Here is a 9,171-nt window from a genome sequence, read left to right as displayed (position 1 = left end):
ATAAGAATGAATTGTTCTCAGATTGGGACTAGACTTAAGTGTGAGCCCAAGATACACTCATATCTATTATTCCATGAGCTTTGTGAATCCCTTTCACATATAGATTTGACAGAGTATATTTTTACATATGTATTTATATAACCTGAAAATATATCCATGAATATAGTAGAGTATACAGTAGACAAAGTTATGAAAATTTCTTAGCCATGACCTAACACCTTGAGGAAATGAGTTGCTGGGATTGGGGGCTCAGGACCCCAGCATGTGGACACTCCAAGGCCAATTGGCATAGTAGTTCCCAAAGACAATGGTTTCCAGCCTACTTTGGTGAGTAGTAACTGAGGTTTTAAAAGTTTGTGCGTGGCCATCTAACCTATAACTCTCCCAGTCCAGAGCAAAGAAGTGTGTACAAAATCAAAGACACATGGGAACAATTAGTCCAAAGGACTGATGCAGCACATGAACGCTAACCTCCATGACTCGGAGACTAAAAGAATTACATGGTGCCTATCTCCCACTGCTGACCGCCCAGAAAGGGTTCACCATAGGAGGTCCTGAATAGAGTGAGAGAAAAATGGGAAACGAAGCACAAAATCATAAACAAAGACCAGTCTTACTGGTCTGATGGAGAGTAGTGGAACCCCTGAGACAATGGCCTTTAGACGTCTGAACCTGAGACTGAACTCACCCCGTGGCTCAATTTTCTGTCAAATAACAGACAAACCGATAAGGTGAATGATAACACCAGGGAGGTGCCCACACGTTAGAGCAATCAGGCATAAGGTAGCAAAAGGGCAGCATTCATCCAGGGAGAAATTTCAGAAGGCAGGAGGATATAGGAAAGAACAAAGGGAAACTGGAAACAAGGACGAAACGGCAAGAGTGCAATCAACGGGGATTGCAATCCATGTTACAAAACAACATGTGTATAAATTGTTGAACAGAAAACGAATTTGCGGGATGAGCGGGTGGGCACCGCCGGGGTCCGTGGGCGCGGATGGCCCGGGAGGTGTGCTGGGTCTGCAGGTCGACGGGCTGCCGCCGCTGCCCAAGAGCTTCGTCGGGCGGCGCCCAGGGCGGCTGGTGGCCTCTGGAGTGGCTGTACTCCCAGAAGCCCAGCATCCAGGACAAACGGAGCCGCGGGGACGCTGGGGGCGGCGCCGCGCGCGTCCCGGCCTCGCTGGCCAAGCCTCCCAACTTGGACTGGGCCCTGGCGCTGCTTCGCAAGGAGATGGTTGGACTCGGGCAGCTGGACATGTCCCTGCTTTGTCAACTCTACAGCCTCGATGAGTCAATTCAGGAGCACAAAGGAGCGTGCCAGGCAGCCTCCAGCCCAGACTGCTTGTACGAACTGGAAAAGGGCTTCTTTGATGACGAAAGAGGAAGAATATTTCCAGGAGCAGGATCGGCTCCGTGGCAGCAAGGAGTGGGAAGTCCCTCGGGACTGGATGCTGCCGGTCTCGCCCATGTCCAGCAGTGACTGGATCCTGGACTCCATCTAGGTTCCTGAGGACTGTGACCATGGGGAAACCCTTATGGTTGGACACACATCAGCACTTGCTTCTCCTCTTGCAGATACACCTTTCAGGGCCCTTCTGTGCTTCTCCAGCGGATGGTCTGGGGGCTGGACACTGCCAGGTTAATAAGTGAGCAGGCCATCAGCACACGTGGGCAGTCTGTTTGATGGCTGGAGTTTCTGCCTATGCGGACCTGGGTGCTTGGCCCTCAGTGTCCGTGACTGCCTCTTGCTGGGAATCATCTGATACATTGATAAGTGTCTCCCCAACCTGCTTTAGTGGGTGTCAGACTAGGGTGGTTATTGTGTTGGGTAACTTCCTTACAACTCATTGGGCACCTTCTTGCCTCAAGGTTTTGGATGTATGAATAGTAACATTTCACCGTTTCCCTTTCATCAGGACCTTTTATAGTGATTCTTACTATTTAAATGAGCTTCCAAGTCACTGTTCAGCTGTACTTATTGGTAAGCTGAATTACTAACTGTCCAAGCAAACCAGTGAAGACTTTTTGCTCAAAAAGTAAACATTTCAGATCTGACCATTCAACTATTTCCCCGCCTTCATCAGAAAACTGAGATCATTCTTTGTCCACCAGATTTATGTAGGTGGAAAGCAGATATATTCAATGAGAAAACTTGGGCAAGCCCATGTTTTGTTTTCTTCATGGTCATATGGTAAATTTTTTGTTTTTAAAGATTCTGATGTAAACTAGTATGTTTTGGATGTACTGGGATGTAAACTACCCTCCTCTGCATAAAACAATGGCTACCTTAAGCCTTAATATATTTATTAAATTACTTTATAGGCTCAAAAAAAAAGAAAGAAAATGAATTTGCTCTGTAAACCAAACTCACAGCCATCAAGTGAGTTTCTGAGAAGGTAACTCTTTTTTTAAATTTTATTTATTTATTTTTAAATCATTTTATTAGTGGCTCATACAACTCTTATCACAATCCATACACACATCAATTGTGTAAAGCGCATTTGTACATTCATTGCCCTCTCTTTACATTTTTTAAAAACATTAGGAGCTCATACAACTGTTATCGCAATCCATACACACATCAATTGTGTAAAGCACATTTGTACATCATTCTCAAAACATTTTCTCTCCACTCAAACCCCCGACATTAGGTCCTCATTTTTCCCCTCCCTCCCCACTCCCCCCTCCCTCATGAGCCCTTGATAGTCCATAAATTGGTATTTTGTCATATCTTGCCCTGTCCGACGTCTCCCTTCACCCACTTTTCGGTTGTCTGTCCCCCAGGGAGGTCACATATAGCTCCTTGTAATCGGTTCCCTCTTTCCTACCCATTCTCCCTTTACCCTCCCTGTTTCGCCACTCACACCACTGGTCCTGTAGGGCTCATCCGCCCTGGATTCCCTGTATTTTTGTTTCCCATCTGTACCAGTGTACATCCTCTGGTCCAGCCAGACTGGCAAGGTCGAATTCGAGTCATGGTAGTGGGAGTGGGGAGGAAACATATAGGAACTAGAGGAAAGTTGTATTTCTCATTGTTGTTACATCACACCCTGACTGGCTCGTCTCCTCCCCGAGACCCCTCTGCAAGGGGATCTCCAGTGGCCTACTAATGGGCTTTGGGTCTCCACTCCGCACTCCCCCCATCATTCACTATGGTAAGATTTTTTGTTCTGCTGATGCCTTATACCTGATCCCTTCGACACCTCGTGGTTGCATAGGCTGGTGTGCTTCTTCCATGTGGGCTTTGTTGCTTCTGAGCTTGATGGCCACTTGATTAGAGAAGGTAACTCTTTACAGAAGTAGAAAGCCTCGTCCTTTCTCTTCAGGATCAGCTAGTGGTTTCAAACTGCTGACTCTGGAGTTAGCAGCCCAATGCAGAACCACGATGTCATCAAAGGTGCTCTCTCCTCTCTCTGTCACACACACACACACACACACACACACACACACACAAAACCACACACACTGCTTTCTCTAAAGTTTCCGTTTCTGGGACCGATGTTCCTTGCATTTTGTATTTCCTGAAACGAGAGTACCCTGCTTGGATACTTTCTTGAAAGGTCAGGTTGGCATCTTTAGATCTTTCCTCTAACACTAACCACCCTTGAGTGCCAACTGAAAGCTTTACATTATTGTAAATGCAACCCAGAAGCATCCACAACGGGTTCTTGTCTCTGGTGCCGGCTGTGAAGAGAGAGGTTAGTGGATTCTCCAGGTGAAGGATCTGAGTACTTCCAGCTCTATTGCCCTTGGCAAGATAACCCCTCAGACTCCAGACGGGGATTTTTTCTTTCCTTGGTGCATGGAGTGTCCATTGTGCTGGACCCTGACCTGGGCCTAAGGGGCCAAAAAGGAGAAAAGAGAACACAGAAATGCTCCCTCCCCATTGGTTAATATGGGCCATCTGTTACAGAACCACAAGGAAGTAAGGTTACAGTGTAGTCATCCCATGCCCAATTATTTCAATAGTCACTGCTCCAAGCACATCTTTAAATATTCAGGATGTTCAAAGCATTTTGAACCCAGTCCATCTCCCATCAAGCTAGATGAGCCTGCCTTGGCATCTAAGCCAACATTTATGTCCAAAAATTGTGGCACAACATAAAACATGCCAAATTAAGGAACTCTGATTTGGCCTATTCGAAGGGAGAAAAGGGAAAATGACTGGTTCGGGGAAGCTGTGTTTACAAATCCCATCTTCTTGCACCCAAGTACAACGAGAACTTCAACTACTAGTTAAGTCAAGCTCTGCTTCTTTGAGTAGCTGACTAGATAAGAAATTCTTGCAAGAGCACTCTTGGGTAAAAATGTTGATGTAGTTGGGGAGATGGTTGCATAACTTCAGGAATATGTTAAAAGCTCAGAATTGTGTTTTATAGTCTCTCTATCTATAACCATACTAACCACCACATGTAGGCAAGGCTTATTCCTGGGGCTGCAGACTGAGTTCCCCGAGGGGTTCTGGCCCTCCAGGGCGCTAAGCATCTGCTATAGCAAAACACAACTGTTCTTGGGCAGGAGATCCTGCCGATCTCACCTAGGGGGGCCCGGGGCGAAACCTAGCATTGCTCAGTTTCTGTGCGCCCTCGGCAGTTATGTCTTCACAGCCATCTCATAGCCTGGAGGAGCCCGAGAAGCATCTCAGTTACAGCAGGAACCCAATACAATGCTGTGATGGCCAGCTCCTATAGAAGAGTAAACCACACAGAGGCCAAATGATTTCCATCTCCTGGGATCATGCCATATCTCAGGGATGCCAGCAACTCAGACTCCTTGCAGGCGTCCTCAAACTATGGCCCACGGGCCACACGCGGCTGCCGTGGACATTTATCCGGCCTGCTGGGTGTTTTTGGCCCGTTTGTTTTTTTTTTGTTGTTGCTTTGAAATAAGATATGTGTAGTGTGCACAGGAATTTGTTCATAGATTTTTTTTTAACTACAGTCCGGCCCTCCACCAGGTCTGAGGGACAGTGAACTGGCCCCGTTTTAAAAGTTTAGCAGGCACTTTCAGGGAAAGAGATACACAATTTTTTGAGCCCTCCCTCTACCCAGAGGGCACCCTAAAAAAAAAGGTTGAGGACCCTTGCTAGAGGCTCTTACCAATCCTTGTCTTTTTTTTTTCCCCCTTGACTTCAACCTTGACTACCTATCTTTGTCATTTCCTTATTGTTTCTGGGTCCTTTCCCTCATCCCTTCAGAGATGCTAAATGCAGTTAACCCTCAGAAGATACTAAGTCACAGGCTATCTTACTCCCAGTCCACCCCTAGCCCCAATAGCTCACTTATGTTGGGTATATCACTGACTTTTAATTCTATTCTAAATTTTATTTCTATTTTAGACTACAGGGAAGCTTTTATCATATATTTGGCTATTTGTTGGGGGAGACTCCCTTTTATTTTATTTTATTATTTTTTAACATTTTATTAGGGGCTCATACAACTGTTATCCCAATCCATACACACATCAATTGTGTAAAGCGCATTTGTACATCGTTTCTCAAAACATTTTCTCTCCACTTAAACCCCCGACTCTCCCTTTTAAAAAGCAAACTTAATAAAAGTTATTTAGCTTCATTGGTTTTCATACATTTTTCAATTACATTTTCAAATTGTGAAAAGGAAACCCATTGACTGGAAATTAATTTGTTATTGCGCAAACATATCATCCATTAGTAGCCTTACTCACACACTTACGTCTATGCTAATGTCTCTCAGTTAAGATTTAGATTTAGCTTAAGGTAGCCCTAGGAGATGTATGGTTTCATTGGGATCTCCTGTTTATTGCCAATGTATAAGGAAACTATGGATTTTTATTTAGTTGGTTCCCCTATTATTCTAATAGTTTTTCAATTGTTTCACTACTTTTTCTCAGTTACTAATATTATAATTATTCTAACATTTTTCTCTAGAAGAATGTCTGTAAAGGCTTTTCCTTCCTACTACTTCTAAGAATTTTCAAGAACTGCTGCCTGACCAATGCTGAAGAGGAGTGGGGCTGGAGGGCATTGTGTGTGGAGCCCAACGTAAAGGGTAGACCTGAAAGAAATGCCATGAGTTCTTTATGGAGCTTGCTTGCTAAATTTAGCTTACAAAAGCATGTGACCAATGGGAAGGCTTCACATAGAAAACAAAACCCCCAAAACATTAGAACTGTCAGAAATGAGAAAGTATTCTTTGGCATGACTGGTCACCACTGTGGATCCAATGGCCAGAGCTCATGATGATAAAAACTGCTACCACTGCACAGACAGAGTCCCGAGTATGGAAACAGGCTGCACGCCCACTGAGGTAGGCCACACTGAGTCTCGGGCTTCAGTGATGTCAGCCCACAGGTTCCCACGAGGGTTCTGACATCCCTATTTTAGTTCTGGTTTCTGGCCTGGATGGCGCTACCTGGCTGTGGATGAACCCAGGAATTAGATACAAAAAAGCTGAGCTGGTTTTTAGCTTACTTGAAAATGAAGATCAATATCCCTTAATTTTGTTTAAGTAGGAAATTGCTAGGTGAAATGTTTTCATACATTATACCACGGTTCATTTTATCTGAGACAGCTAGAACTACCTTTGCCAAAATGAGTAAGACAATAGGAATTTTCCTGTACTTCATGTCGATCATGACCTAGGAAGGGCTGATCCTGTAATAAGGTTAATTGTACAGTTGGCTTTATTGGGAACTAACAACAGAAGACTTTTGAAGGGAGTTTGATAGGGGAAGAACGGCAATACAGGATTTTATGTTGGGTTCTATACCAGCCCTCCCCCACATAGATTTCCAAATCCTGATTTGGTTTTATCACATTTCTTTCTTGAGCTTACATAAACAAAACACTAGCAAGCCATCAGACTCTATCATGAAAATGTATTTCATGTTAAACACAAAGTACACATCATGCAAATGAGGCATCACCACAGTCACAATGGTGCTGCCGGATACAAGAGATCGCAACAAAACAAACATTTAACAAAATAAAGCTGTAAGATGGTGAGGCATTTTTTTGGAAAGACAGAACCATGCTATTAAGTACTGTGTGCTTGTCATAGAGAGGATTTTTCCCACTAAGTCTTCGAGATAAATGTCAATGCATCATTGGAGGCATGTATTTTATTTCATATATATATATACATACAATATACATACACAAACATACACAGTTTCGGTAATGAATAAATTCTTAAACCATAGCTCCTTTGAAAAGCACACGAGCAAGATTACTGTTGAGATTTCTCCATAGTTGCACACTTTCTGGCTGCATACATCTCTCAGAATTCTGTTTTTTTCCAAACCCCTCATTATACAAATCAAATAACGTTTCAAAGAAAAAAGGATCAATTTAATCTGAAAGTCACATTTTTTTTAAACCAGGAGAAACAAATTCAGAGAAAACATCACTACATGGCATAAGATGTATGGAGTATAATAAATTCGACTGTCATTTTCCCCATTCAGATGCTTTTATGCTAAAGTTTGTAAAGTGATATACTGGGTCCAACTCAGGGCCCCTCATTTCAGAGCATCCGGTTTTCATTTGGTCCTGGGCTTGAGTTAAGTTGAGCAAACATAAGAGTAAATCCACAACCCCACCCCCACCCCAAGATTCAAAAGAAATAGTAACATTATGGAAATCAACCAACTACATATCATTTGTTCATATATTCAATTAGAGCCGCTCAATGGTTTGGAGTGAGGGCAGTTTGGAGATTTTAAAGCACAATATGAAAGGGACTCGCTATCTTCAGCTGCCCATGTACATAAGAATCAACATAATAGAACAGAAATCACACACTGTTCAATTTCTTCCTTATTCAACCAGACTCATTACTGTAGCCCTCCAAGAGTATCGTAGGATAATATATTTTGCAAGTGGCTAAGCTTAATAATAATAAAGGACTTCTTGACAGAACCTTCCAAGAAAGGTACCCAGGGAACAGGGGAATCCTGGATTTCGTTAAAAAACAAAACAAAACAAAGAAGGGAAGATATGCAGCTTAAGTTTAGTAGAGTTTGGATAAATGTATAGAATATCTACAAGGAAAAATACCTAAACGGTTATGTGCTCCAACTTGGGGAAGAGGCTGGTTGTAAAGCACAGTTCCAAGCTGGAGTCGCTTAAGCTCTTCAGAGGCTCACTGGGATGTCTGAGCAGTACAGGTAGTGTTTGTCAGCAGCCGAAGCTTCTAAAGAGAACTGGGGAATGAAACTTTGCTAACGCCCAACAAGGTGAAAGTCTCAAGGTTTCTACCAAGAGTGGCCAGTGTCTGACGTACTAGCTAGGAATACAGGTACACTTAGATCTAATAATGTGGAATCCAGTGGTTAAGAGTGACAGAAGCTTCTTCAGATGGGTAGCAGCTTGGATAGGACCAGTAGCAGCTTGACGGGGTCTCCAACCACCACCTGTGTCGGTGTAAAAAACAACACCAGGTGAGACCAATGAATTTGTGATGAACTATTCTCTTACACTAAAAACAGCACAGAGTGTGGCACTTTCTCAGGGTCCCACAGTGAAGCAATCAGTACCGTGATTGACTTCTAACTACAAGGTTGGTGGAATAAGTCCAACCTGAGGTTCATCAGAAGAAAGGCCTGGAAATCTACTTCTGAAAGAACACAGCCATTGAAAACTCTATGGAGCTTAGCCCTACTCTGAAACACACGAGGATGCCATCAGTTAGACTTGATGCAACTAGATTTTATGGAACATTCTACCTCCTTAGTATTTATTTTCCTAGCTCACAGTATTTCTCAACAGAAGTGCTATAGCATTGGGGGGAGAACTATTCTTTGAGATGGGCAAAACTTCTTTTGTAAAGGATTATCCTAAGAACTGCAGACTATTTACACCACCAAGCTTAGCCTTCCAAAAGGCAGTGTTGCCCTTGCACCCCACCATTGTGACAACAGAAACTGGCCATAAGCACTTCCTAGTGGGGTTGTACCACTTGTTGGAGCAGAATTTAAGAACCAAAATATACCACAAACGAATATACCTAAGCAATGTGCATAAAAGATTGGTGAAGCTTTTTCTCTCTTTCTGAATAGGGACTTTGCAGTTTTCTAGGTAGAGGTGTGGGGGAATATATGGGAGAGGGGGAGGTGGGGGGAAGGGAAGAGGTGTTAACAAACCCAGGGACAAGGGAACAACAAGCGATCCAAATTGGTGGGGAGGTGGGT

General features: G+C 43.5%; 1 protein-coding gene and 1 pseudogene across 3 annotated transcripts in view; one reads left to right on the top strand and one right to left on the bottom strand.

Moving 5' to 3' along the window:
- The first annotated feature begins 960 nt into the window (after positions 1–960).
- Positions 961–1,502, top strand: LOC101655263 (annotated as a pseudogene).
- Positions 1,503–6,838: 5,336 nt separating this feature from the next.
- The window catches only part of MAP7D2 (MAP7 domain containing 2), a 133,466-nt gene continuing 131,133 nt past the window's right edge, over positions 6,839–9,171 (bottom strand). For all 3 annotated transcript variants that reach the window (XM_045290773.1, XM_045290774.1, XM_045290775.1), the window contains one exon: positions 6,839–8,394. The gene's annotated coding sequence lies outside the window, so the exon portion shown is untranslated. The remainder of the gene's footprint in view (positions 8,395–9,171) is intronic.

The sequence above is a fragment of the Echinops telfairi genome, unplaced genomic scaffold, assembly GCF_000313985.2.
Source record: "Echinops telfairi isolate 266 unplaced genomic scaffold, ASM31398v2 ScPeMD7_53;HRSCAF=182, whole genome shotgun sequence".
Taxonomy (NCBI): domain Eukaryota; kingdom Metazoa; phylum Chordata; class Mammalia; order Afrosoricida; family Tenrecidae; genus Echinops; species Echinops telfairi.
This window is presented reverse-complemented; position numbering and strand designations above follow the sequence as displayed.